Genomic DNA, 13,726 nt, shown 5'->3' with positions numbered 1-13,726 from the left:
TGGCTGTGTGACCCCAGACAAGATACTTAACCTCTCTGTGCCTCAGTTTTCATATCTGTGAAATAGGGATAATGAGAGTATCTTTTTTATAGGGTTTTTAGGGAGCTTTTAAAAGATACTATACAAGTAAAGAGCTCAGCACAGTGGCTAACATATAGTAAATGTCCCACAAGTCACAGATGTAATAACAACAATAAACTATTATCATCGGTACATTCTAGAAAGATTGGTCTAGTTTGTAGGTGGATAACAAAGTAGAACAAGAATGGAGTAGAGGGACCACATAGGAGGCTATTGCTACATTCCAGGTGTCAAGCGATGATGGTCTCACAGAGGCATTGGGGATGGACCACACAGGACTGAAACAGGAGATGTTGAGGACAGAGAACCTTCTGGAATGGGTGGCTCTTGGGAAGCGGGGGCAATGAGGGAGACAGAGGAGTGTAGGTTTGCTTGCTAGTCACCGAGATAGAAAATACAGCTTGGGAGACCAGGAAGGGGCTGCTGACAGGCTGAGTTGGAAAACGTCCCAGGAAGAAGCATGCGGTACACACGGCTGGAGAAAGGTCATCGGGGGAGTAGAGCTGACAGTCGGCTGCTCAGAGCTGCCAGCAAGAACCATCAGGGAAGACGAGGCGGCTCAGGGACTGTGTGTAGCCTCAAAGAGAGAAAGGACGGAAGCTTGTCAAAATACTTAAGGGGGTGGGCTGAGGCCTCCCCTCACCCACAACCAGAGTAGCCTTGGAGTTCTTGGTTACGTCAGCCATTAAGACTGCTCAGTTTTCTGTAAATTAAACTTCATTTGCCATGCCCTAAAAGTTGTTGAAAGTAAAAGTGAATGATAGACTCTTAATATGGAGAGTTTTCTAAATACAGCTCATCATACAGTGGGTAACAGGACTCCTTCGACACTGGAAATTTGAAAGAGGGCCTTGCCCCATCCAGTGGTTTTCAGGCCACTCACTCTACGGCCAGGTTAAGGTCATCAGGAAAGCTACGGCAGAGCCCACCTGTCTTTCCAGACCCAGCACAAATACCACCCCCTCCACCCACAGCCTTGGAACTTGATGTGGAACTTGAAGTGATTCTGAATGATGTCCCACAGCAAGAACAAGGAAACACAATTTTGGGTAAAAACGAATCTCTCAATTCTGTCTGCATATTAGAATTACCTGTGGAGGTTTTTTTTTTTTTTTTTTTTATTGATGTAACTGTTGTTTTTTTTAATGCCCTTGTGTGGGACCTTCTCTAGACCTATCAGAATTCCTGGGCAGACTCACTCTGAGGCCAGGGTTGAGACCCATCAGGCTGATTAAGAAACCAGTTTTCCTCGTCTGAGTAAGCTGGTCACTGGCCACTGGTCACTCAGGGAAGTCAGCACCCGAGGCTTGCATGGAGGCGCGCAGTCCCCAGCCGCACATCCCAAGTCCCCAGCCCCACGGAGAAGGCACTTCTCTGGCAGGACCTCAGTGACAGCAGCCGCCCCAGCCCGGTGTGCCAGGCGGGAGGGAGCTGGCCAGCGTCCGTGTCAGGCTGTCCTGTCTAGACAGCTGCCGTCTGAAATTGTGTGGAAAGGCCGTGAACTGAAGTCTCAGCACCTTGTCACTCCAGGTCACCCCTCCACTATGAAAACCCCCAGCGACAGTCTTCCCGGCAGAGTTTTCTGTTCAGTAATCTTGGTTGGAAGAGCCTCTGGCACAATCGCCTCGTCACCTTCTTCCGCCTTTCATGACAGCTTTCATGTCCCATCCTCGTCACTATTGACATTTTGGGTCAGATAATTCTTTGCTGTGGGCGAGGGTGGGGGGGGGCTGTCCTATGAGTTGTCAGATGTGTAGCAGCACCTCTGTCCTCTACCTGCTAGATGCCAGTAACACCCTCCGCTCCAGCTGTGACAACCCACACTGTCTCCACACTGCCAAATGCTCCTTGGGGGACAAAGTCACCCCTGGTTGAGGACCCCTGCTCTAGAGGAAGAACTCTGAGGATGGGGCTCCCCTCTGGCCTGGCTCTGTATTTCTTCTAGCGCTTCGCAGAGGGCCCGGCTCGGGGGAGGTGTCTACTCTGTGACTGGGAGATAAACTCCTTTCTGTGTAATGACTCGTGTACTTCTAAAGGTGGGAGATAGATGCTGTGTGAGGTGAGGACACATGATTGTCCCCTCTCGTGTCTTCCTGTCCTCCCAGTCAGGAAAGCAGCAGGCTCTGTGCTGCTTCTCTGCCTCTGGGGAGATTTGTGGCCTGACTCTTGTTTCCAAAAGTCCATTGAGGTCAATGGGATTTAAAAACAAAGGATTTTCCTCTAGATGAAGAGGTGAGTTCCAGAGACTTGGGCAGGAGGTAAGAGAGAGGTTGGTGGGTCCTGGAGCATTTGGAGGCTCTCTACGGCTGGAAGAGATGCAGCAGGAGGCTTGCTCCTGGGCTGAGGTCTTGGCCAAGACCTGGAATCCCAAGTGTGGCACGGAAGCAGCAGGGAACTCCCGGGCTGAGATAAAGGGTATCTGAGTGGACGGAGGGCTGATAACAGGCTGAATCCTCTGGAAACCAGGACTTTATGTAAGATCTCAGACCCCTGGCACAAACTCCGGAGGACTCAGAAAAGAGAAACTCCAAGAATGACTGAGGTGGAATGAAGGCTTGAATGAAAATTAAGTTGATTTATAGAAAAAAGAAAAATATTCCAGTATTTCTGGTACTCTTGACTTCTGACTTTGGATTCATACCCATGGACAGTATACAGTGCCAAATTAATAAAAGCTAATATTTATAGAGCACGTACTATGTACCAGATGTTGTTTTTTCAGCTTTTGGTGAATTACCACTTTTAATCTTCACAAGATTCCTATTAGTAGGCTCCGTTGTAATGCTCAAATTAAAGATAAGGAATTGGAGACATATTCTAGCTAGATAACTTGTTCAATGTCTCAGCGTCTCAGTGGTGGACACAGAATAGTAAGAATAGCAAAGACACACAGCGTTTGTTCTGTGTCAGGCACTATTTCGTAGACTTTTCATGTATTAATATATTTAGTCCTCACAACAGCCTAATGAGGCAGATACTATCCTCATTCCCACTTTATAGATAAACAAATGGAGAAACAGATCAAGTCATTTGCCCAAAACTCCCAGCTCATATTTGGTGGAACTGGAATTTGAACTTAGAAAGCTTGGCTGCAAAGTCTGTGCAATCTAACCACTAAACCATGTTTCTGAGACTCCTGGATCCAAGCTCTTAACCATTCTCTGCTGGATGGGTGACTGGATATTTGCAGGATTTTAGTAGGAACCAACAGATGGTTAGAACCAAAATGACTTGTTCGTGCCCAGAAAGTAAGATTCAGGCAAAGCTCTGAGTTTTGGCCCAGCTCCACACTTACAACTAACACTGAGCACAAGACCAACTCACCCATCTACAAAGTTATTAGCTCTCTTTATCTCTAAAATAGGAACATCTGTGCTGATCCAAGGACTGATAACTGAGGATAGCAAGTCCCTGTGATATGTCTGCTAGAGACTTTCACCAACTGGAGCATGATAAGAGCGTGCTAAGAAGAATAGGAAGGAACAGAGAAACCATGTCATAAGAGAAACAATGGAAAGAATTGAGAATGTTCAACTTGGAGAAGAAAAGTCTGAGGGGGAACACAGGTGTCTTCAATAATCTACAAATCTGAGAGGTCAAACTATCCTCAGGTTAATATTTTAGGTTATTGAGTATGAAGTGTCCGATTTCCTCAAGTACTAAGTTTGACAGTTGATATCTCTGATATTTCACTTTGACACTTCTCGTTTTATGTTTATTGTGAAGGTAAGGCCGAGTGCAGTGGCTCATGACTGTAATCCTAGCACTTTGGGAGGCTCAGGCAGGAGGATCGCTTGAGATCAGGAGTTCGAGATCAGCCTGAGCAAGAGTGAGACCCCGTCTCTACTAAAAATAGAAAAAATTAGCTGGGCCTGGTGGCATGCTACTGTAGTTCCAGCTCCTCGGGAGCCTGAGGCAGGAGGATCACTTGAGCCCAGGAGTTTGAGGTTGCTGTGAGCTAGGCTGACGCCATGACACTCTAGTCCAGGCAACAGGGTGAGACTCTGTCTCAAAAAAAAAAAAAAAAAAAAAAGGTAGATCCTCAGTCTTTCAAAGGCATGGTTTGTGATAATTTTTCAAGTTCTTTTTAGAATAATTTTTGAAAACCATGGATAAGACAAAAATTCGCGTTATTTTCGAATATGAGTTTCATCATGAAACCAGTGCAGCACAGACAGCTAAAAATATCAACAAAGTGTTTGGGAATGACATGGCTAATGAACACACAGTACATCAATGGTTTGAGAAGTCCCATTCTGGTGATTTTGATCTTAAAGATGAGCCACGTGGATGACCTGAGACCGAGGTGGATAATGATGAGCTGAAAGTTGCAGTGAAAGCCAATCCATCTCAACCTACATGTAAATTAGCAACAAGGTTTGACGTTACTATTCCAACAATATTGGACCATTTGAAACTAATCGGCAAGGGAAAGAAGCTGGATAGATGGGTACTGCATGAATTAAACGAACATCAGAAGAGAAATCATCCCAAAGCTTGCCTTTCTTTGCTGTCACGACATAAAGGTGAACCATTTCTACACCGTATTATTACGTGTGATGAAAAATGGATTCTTTTTGACAATCACAAGTATTTGGCACAATGGTTGAACAAAGATGAAGTGCTGAAACATAGTCCAAAACTGAATATTCATCAAAAAAAGCTAATGGTGTCTGTTTGGTGGTCTGGCGCCGGTATTATCCACTACAGCTTCATGAAACCCTGTCTACTGCAACTAACTGGATGACATGATGAGGATGTTTGTGATTATGCAGCCAAGATTGGTCAACAGAGACAGGCCAATCTGTCTACAGCCATACCACCCTGAACACGCCTGATCTCATCTGATCTTGGAAGCTAATTAATGCAGATAGATAAAAAAAAAAAAAAAAGCTTGCTTTTAGGTATACACGACAGTGTTTATAGCATGCACATTTTTGCATAAGAAAGGGAGCAATAAATATAAGAAAATACACATTGGCTTACATTTTCAAAAAGAAACAATGGAAGGAACAAATGAAAATGGTTATCATAGGGAAGAGGAGGGAGCACGATAGAGAGATGGAATTGAAACTTCTTTGACAGTATCAGCTATTCAATGTTATGTTTTATACGGTTGAACACTAAAATTAAACTAAAAATAAACAAATTACCAGGTGACATATTTTGACTTTGGAACAATGTACATGTTTGACATTTTTAAATAGTAAAAGCAATCTCTAAAACCTGAAAACCACTGAAACAAATGAACCTAACTATACATTAAGTTGGTTGTATAATTATTCAGAGAAAAGAATAATTTGAAAACACTTTAAAACTCAGTGTTTTGACTATATAGTCACACAGCAGTGGTCTTTAACCTGGGGCACTTTGGCCCCCCAGTGGATATATGGCAATGTCTGGGGAGATTTTTCATTGTCACACTGGAGAGTTGCTACTGGCATCTAAATGAGTCAGGGCTAGAGGCTGCAGTGCATAATAAAGAATTATCCAGCCAATGGGCACGGTGGCTCATGCCTGTAATCCTAGCACTCTGGGAGGCCGAGGCAGGTGGATCGTTTGAGCTTAGGAGTTTGAGACCTGCCTGAGCAAGAGCGAGACCCCGTCTCTACTAAAAATAGAAAGAAATGATATGGACAGCTAAAAATATATAGAAAAAATTAGCCGGGCATGGTGGCGCATGCCTGTAGTCCCAGCTACTTGAAAGACTGAGGCAGTAGGACCGCTTGAGCTCAGGAGTTTGAGGTTGCTGTGAGCTAGGCTGATGCCACGGCACTCTAGCCTGGGCAACAGAGTGAGACTCTGTCTCAAAAAAAAATAAAATAAAATAAAAAGAATTATCCAGCCCAAATTATAGTTCTGAGGTTGAGAAATTCTACCTTAAGGGAATATACTGTAAAGGCAAATTGAACCTAAATGCTATTTTTTCAAGATCATTGTATTAGTATTACTACTAGCAATATTGGCATTGAACTAATAGTTATTTGAAACATTTATGCATATTTATTGTAAAGGTACAGAGAATAAGTGATTATGTTAATATCATTAGGATTCAAGATTTTGAACATAAGAGAAAGAAATAGAAGGATAAAATCAGAGAAATTATTAAAATGCTGTAATCTTAAATGTTCCTATGTCTGGTCTCTCATGCTGCTTGGCCTGTCTCTCTCTCACAGGGCATTTCATCCTGCAGGGCCTCTCCACATGGGCTTCATGTGCTGTTCGCAGTATAGTGGTCTCAGGGCACAGACAAACTTCTTTCCTGAAGCTGGCTTCCAAGAGGCAGAAGGCAAAGCCACCAGGCCAGAGAAGAGCTATGCCCAGAAGTGGCACAGCCTCACTTTCACTGTGTTCTATTGGTCAAAGCAATCCCAGGGCCTGCCCAGCTTCAAAGGCGTGGCAAAACAGACACCACCTCTTGCTGGAGAAGTGGCAAGGTCACAACGTAGGAGGCTACGTGGAAGGGGAGATATTGTCATGGCCAACCCTGGAAAATAGAGTCAACCACAGTGAGGCAGTGGATGACAAAGCAGGGCCCAGCCCCTGCCCCACCAGTGCTATAAACAGGGCTTCTGACTCTTGGGAACATCAAGGAATGGCAAATCCCAACCCACTTGCCACCCGACATTAGCTTGCCGACCCTTCTAGATTCATCAAGAGTCTTCCAGAACTGTCTGAGTTACTCCCAATTTCCAAAACCAATTCCATTTCCTCCAAGGGTAGAGTATTGGTGAACTGAAAAGCAAAATCCCCAGCAACCTCTGTGCTGGAGGACACTGAGCTTGGAGACCCCTGACCTCAGGGGAGATCCGCCTGCACTGCTGCTGAGGGAGAAGAGACAGGGCCTGGCCTCTCTGACACAACATGGACACCGGGAAGCTCTAGCATGGTGAGCACGATGGGTCCTCAAGGAACTTGGAAAAGGTGGGGTGCAGGAAGGGTGCTGGGATGGAGGGGCACAATTTCAAAGGAACAAATGTTGCCTGAGTGCTTTATCACCCTGGCAGCTTCTCAAACACGTGGGGACAAGCGGCTTTGTCAGCACAGCATCCATACTCAGAAAGTTCTAGGGAGGGATACATGGGTGAAGGAGAGGGAGATGGGACCTTGAAGTGGGATCTTGTGAGTCCAATGGAGGGACTGTGGGAAGGAGGAGTGGGCTGCAGCCAGGGCAGCCCCGAGTGGAAGAGCCTTGCTCTTGGCTTAGATTTCCCTGGCAGCTCTGTTTCTAGCAGGATCTGTGGGCGTCCAGCCTCCCACAGGTGATGACAGGATAGAAGCAGGCTCCCATTCCCACTGACCAATTTGGCCAACAAGGCTAGTGTGGGAGGCAGCTGGCTCTGCCCCTGCCCACCTCTCATCAGGGGTGAAGGATTTCGCTACAACCCTGCTCGCTTCCCACGAAGCCCAGCACCTCTTTTTCAGCTCAGAGTCTCACTCCACACTCGGAGGCCAGTAGAGTGGCCAGAGCAAGGTAAGGATGCCGGTAGAGGGCTCTTTTGGAGAGAAGGCCAAGTGAAAGAGGAGTGGGAGGAGAAAGAAGATTCATTCTGAGCTTTGTCTGGCCGGGGCCAGGACAGGGGCACAGACACACCACACTAGCTAGGACTAACATGAGTTCCAAACAGGAAATGCTTCTTTGTCTCCAGGTGGTTTCCACTCTGGCCTGCTCTGGTTGTCTGAAGTAAAAGTGAGCTCTTGCTAAGGACACTTGGAAAGAGATGTAGTCCAGGTTTTAGCAAACCTTGTTAAAGAAAATGAAAAGTAAGTGTGTTGGTAGTTCCATCCATCTTTACTAAGCCTTCCAGGTCCTAAGAGCACTGTCACCCCTGCTGGTGGCCAGAAGTCCTGAGTGCCTTTTACTTTTGCTTGCCAAGCCTACCTTCCTCCCCGTTTTGTCTGATAGCACCTCCCTTGATTTCTTTTGGGAAGGAAAGGAGCGCTTCTTTTTCTGTACCTTGTGTGGTCCTGGTCAGCTCCCCTATCCTGACACTCCACACCACAGTGGACAGATGTCCCAGGCTGGCCAAAGAACTCCATCCCCTGGGCCTAATGACTCATCCGGGGTAGGCATGTGATGTAAATGGGCCAATCAGGAACTTCCTTGAGACATTATGTGTGTCTCCCTCAAAAATCAGGTGCGGTAAGGACTCTATAAGGTTAGGAATATTGATGAAGCCTGCCCGAGTGAGGCTAAACCCAGAGTACAGCACAGCCAAGAGACTGAGAGTATGAGAAACGGGGGGGGGGGGGGGGGAAGAGAGAGAGAGAGAGCTGACACCATTCAAGTCCTTCGAGGAGGCTCGAAATAGTATTAACAAAAGCTCAGACTTCATCCTCAAGCCTTTCTCAAGCACAGCTTCCCAGAGCTCTCTGCCAGATAACAGGCAGCAGCAATGATCAAATCAAGGATGTTGCCTCCCCACTCAAGTCTGTTTATTCCAATGGACTCAGGACAACTGCACTTACATTGAGACGTGGAGGCTAGGCAGAAAATGGAGATCAGTAAATAAAGTTTTTAGGCTAAAACCCATGCCAAACCAGATCTTGTCATCTATAGTTATTTGCACATGAAATGGACAAGAAGCAAATATTCTTAAAGTCTACTTGGGTGTCTTAGGGAGTTTTGTTGCCCAGGAAAACTGTAAGTCTGACCTGACAAAACCCTTGACCCAGAAGGCAGCCTGGGCTTCAACCTTGCATCTGCAGAAAGGGACTGTAAAAGTACTGCAGCTCCCATGAGGGACATCACCTTAATTCCTGCTTCAGACGGACAAGGGAGAACCCTCCAGAGCATGTCAGCCAAGGAAGGCTCCCTAGAGAGCACAGCCAGGGTTGCCAGATGGGCCAACCAAGCAACTCACCTGCTGACACAGGAAAAGTCTTTTCAGTTCTTGCCCAACAGGATTTGACCATTTCGATGGGCCAGTAGCTTGTGTGTGTTTTCTTTTTATCTTTTTTGTGAAGGGAACTATTATTGTAGTTTCCCTGTATACAGGGAAACTGTATTGTATACAGGGTGTGAGAGAGTTTGGGGATGGTGGAGGAGATACTTTGTTTTCTCATACCACCAGGAGCTACCCCTGGCCCTGACAGCTTGTCACTGAGGTGCTCCTGGTCTTTGCGTTGAATCAAGGCATTTGGGCCTTGTCCCCCTTGGAGAGGGGTAGATGTGTGGGGGGGAGACGAAGGATCCACAAATATTTGGTGGGCCAAAAGCATGGACAGTGGCAGACACTGTTGGACATCACCCAGTGCTAGTTCTTCCTTTCTTTTAGTCTAAAAAAACATCCGATTTTTTGGTCTGGGCATGGGCAACATATTTCCAGCCTCCCTTGTTGCTAGGTGTGGCCAAGTTCCCAAATAAAAATGAGCAGAAGTGACATGAGCATTTTTGGTTGTGCTAATAAAAGGAAAGAGTAAATATCCTCCCTTGGCCCTCCTTTCCCCACCCTGCGGTGGAATGCAGATGTGCTTGTGCGCCATCTTGGACCACACAGTCAAGGGCAATCCTAGGAATGGCGGGTTCTGTATCAAAACTCCTGAACCTATAAACTCAGCTGTCTTGAAGTCATTTTCTTTTCCTTTGGGGGTTTTGTAAATTCAGCAACTCTGAGAAAGTATAGAAATCATATCCTATAAAAGTTACTGTGATGCTGGAAAAGTCTAAAAGTAGTAACCTTGGGAAGCTATAAAATGAAAGAGTAAAAATTAGAATGAAAAGAATAAAGAAACAAATTTAAATTCATCATGTATTGTATTAGCACTTTGATTACTCTTTTTAGGAGTGCAAGTCGACACAGCTTTTTAGGTAGACTATAGCATTAGTGAGAAGAAACATTTCTTTTTTTCTTTTCTTTTTTCTTTCTTTCTTTTTCTTTTTTACTATTTCCACTTTACGGATGAAAAAGAAACATTATTATTCTTACTCTTGTTCTCCCCGCTGTAAAGTTCCTGATAGAAGTAGCTAAGGATGCAGAATGTTATCAGAATTTTGAGGCCATAAGGAGTTGGACTAGCTAAAGACATCCCCAGCCCTCTGCCCCCAGAATTCCCAAAGAAGTTTGCCCTTCTGGAAATACTACCCTTGAGGTGGGAAACCAATAGAGCTGAGGAGCTCATTTCTGCCATCCCACAGCCCAGTTTTGCTGTGGGATTGTATCATCATTTCAGGAAGAATTTAAGCCAACGATCCATGCACTTGATTGAAAATGTGCTCATAGACCACCTCTTAGTTTTGGAGCCACACAGCATCAGCAGACCCCTCCTCATAGAGGAGGAGGAGAAAACAAAGCAGGCCCCCTCGCACCCATGAGCAGAATCTTCTCTCTGGCTTTCCAGGGTCTCAGAAAGCCATTTCCTCATAGTATGATCATTTCCATAATCAAAGTGACATTCTCCTGTGCATGCATCGTCTGCTTCTTAAGGTGTTTAGAACACGAAAAAGAATCTGATTTATTAGATCTGCAGTTTTAATTATTTGTTTATCTAAGAGCTTGATTAAAAATCTGTAGTGAATGCTTAAATGTCCTGGGAAATTTAATGTGAAGTTTTTGTGCTTTTGTTGATTATGTGTAAACAGTGAATAAATATTTAGAAATGGTGAATGTTAAATATTAGAAGAAATGTTGTTTTTGAAATTAAGGAGTTAGCACGACGTTCATTAAATGAAAGACAGGTAACAGTAAGTTTTTCTCTCTGAATTAATAGCCACTCAGACATTAATGCTATGCCTAGCAAAGAGTAAGTGATATAAAACTAATTTGTTAATGTCTGTGGGTCTCAGTTTCCTTATCCATACAGAGAAGGGGTTGGATGCAATCATTGCTAAGTTTTCATCCATCTCTTAAGTGCTGGATTATAATGAAAATTCAGAGACGCTTTTGCTCATGTTTGTTTATACAAGATTTTTACCATCCTGCAACCATTAGCCACACAGATAAACAGAAGTTGTATCCTCCGTAACTGAGACCTTCAGCGTGCCTTTCATTCTTTTGTAATATCACAGCTGCCTCTGAATAAATAGACCGTCAGCATTACATCAAGGCACATGTCTGACTGACAGATCTACCAGGCACCCTTACGTACAATCAAAACTCAGCCTGTCTTGAAGATAATTACAGCTTCAGCACATCTCAGCTGCTGTCAATAAACTTTCTTATTGTGTGTGCCAGCTTCCCATAGCAATGGAAAAAAACCAGAACTGCCCACTTCTTATGACATTTGCCATCACATTTTTACACAGGCTGAACATTTGAATGATGCTTCACTGTTTACAGAGCAATTTCTGTTTCTCACAATCACTCTTGTTTTACAGATGAAGAAACTAAAACTCAGAGGCCTGGCTGGGCATGGTGGCTCACACCTGTAATCCTGGGAGGCCGAGGCAGAGGACTGCTTGAGGCCAGGAGTTCGAGACCAGCCTGAGCAAGAGTGAGACCCCTGTCTCTACTAAACATAGAAAAATTAGCCAGGCATCGTGGCATGTCCCTGTAGTCCCAGCTACTTGGGAGGCTGAGGCAGGAGAACCACTTGAGCCCAGGAGTGTGAGGTTGCAGTGAGCTACAATGATGCTACCACCCTCTACCTGGGGCAACAAAGCCAGACTCTGCCTAAGAAAATGAATAAATAAATAAAACTCAGAGGCCAAATGACTCCTCAAGATCACACCGCTATTAAGTGGCAGAGTGGACTCAAACCCAGGTTTGTCTGACTTCTAGCCCAATGGCTTTTCCATAAAAATACCCCCAACTCGTTGCAGCATCGATGTACTACAAAGTGTTGTCCTGAAAGCTGCTTCCCAATTTGTTACAATTTGTATGCCGGTCTCCAGTATTAGAAGCTCTGACTTCTAATCTAACACTGATCTCAATACCTTCTCACTATATGAGCTGTGGCAGAGCTTGTCTCTAAGATCTGGACAGGAAAAAAAAAAAACAAAAAAAAAACACGAAAACCTGTGGGTTCAATTAAAATGTATCAATAAAGAGAACTAAAAGAAGCTCCAAAGCGTTGATGCCTCCCTGCCAGCTGGCGGTGCCTACTGCGGACTCCCCAGCTCCGTTACGGCCCTGGGACAGCGTAGTTTTCCCTCCCAACTGTTAACTGCCAACTGGTAGCTGTTAACTGCCAACTGGTAGCTGTTAACTGCCCGTGTGCCCTGCTGATGTCATGCCTGACCAGGTGACTTGCTTTGCCGAATGAAATGTGAGCAGAGGTGACGTGTGCCCCGTACCAGCAGAAGCACTGAAGAGCTGTTGCCTATTTCCACGCTCTCTCTTTTCCCTCTGCCATGAGATCAGCGTATTTTAGATAAGAGGCTGCTCACCGCAGCTTGGGCCCCTAATGAAAAAAATGTGGCGCAGAGCTGTAGCCAGTCTCTAAAGATCAAGCCATGGATGGGAGAAATGAACCTTTGTTGTTGTAAGACTTTGAGACCTAGGGGGTCATTTGTTGTAGCATAATTTAACCTAAGCCAACTGAGTCCAGCACATATGTCATTGTATTGGGAATATTTGTCAATTCCACAGGACACTAGGCTCCTTGCAAGCAGGTACTATTCTTTAGTCATCTTTGAATCCCAGCCCCCAGCAGAGTGCTGGGCATATAATAGGCACCAAATAAGTCTTCGGTGAGAGGCTGGGTGGATGAAAGGAGAGAGGGGCAACCAGTAGGATCTCAGAATGGCACGATGGGTTCAAAATGGAGCCCAGATTCCTTGGGATGAAACCAGGCATGGGCATCCACTCTGTGCTCTGATTTCATCAATTCCACTGCTATCCAAATGATACTGTGGGACATGGCTGACTACCTCACATCTTTTTATATACATAGATAGATAGGTAGATAGATAGACAAATAGAGAGATAGATTTAGGAAGTACGAGTGTAGTTTTGTTACATGGATATATTTCATAACAGTGAAGTCTGGGCTTCTAGTGTAGCCATCACTGGAATAGTGTACATTGTACCCATTGGGTAATTTTTCATCCCTTCCACCTTCCCACCCTTCCCAATCTCCAGTGTCTATTACTCCACACTCTATGTCCCTGTGTACACATTATTTAGCTCCCACTTATAAATGAAATCATGCAGTATTTGACTTTCTGTTTCTAAGTTATTTCACTTAAGATAATGGCCTCTAGCTCCATCCATGTTGCTACAAAAGATATTATTTCATCTTTTTATGGCTGAGTAGTATTCCACGGTGTGTGTGTGTGTGTGTGTGTGTGACCTTTATCCAATAATCTGTTGATGGACACTTAGGTTGATTCTATTTCTTTGCTATTGTGAATTGTGCTGTGATAAAAACACACAGGTGCAAGTACTTTTTGACATAATGATTTCTTTTCCTTTGGGTAGGTCCCCAAAAGTGGGATTGCTGGATCAAATGGTAGTTCTATTTTTTACCTCACATCTTAATATTCTATTTCCTACCATCCAAATCTGCACTTGCTAACACATTATCTCTGGCTCTTGCTATTCGTTTCTCCATGAGTGAGCAACTTGTTGACTAGCCACTAAAACCTGATAGGAAACATGACAATACAGCCATCTGCCCTGTCCTTGAAACCTTAAATAGGCCGACCCCCAGCCCCACTGTGCCCTGTGAGTGGAGGAAAAGCAGGTTTAGGCACTAGCTCTTG

This window comes from Eulemur rufifrons, chromosome 3 (assembly GCF_041146395.1).
Source record: "Eulemur rufifrons isolate Redbay chromosome 3, OSU_ERuf_1, whole genome shotgun sequence".
NCBI classification, from domain to species: Eukaryota; Metazoa; Chordata; class Mammalia; order Primates; family Lemuridae; genus Eulemur; species Eulemur rufifrons.
This window is presented reverse-complemented; position numbering follows the sequence as displayed.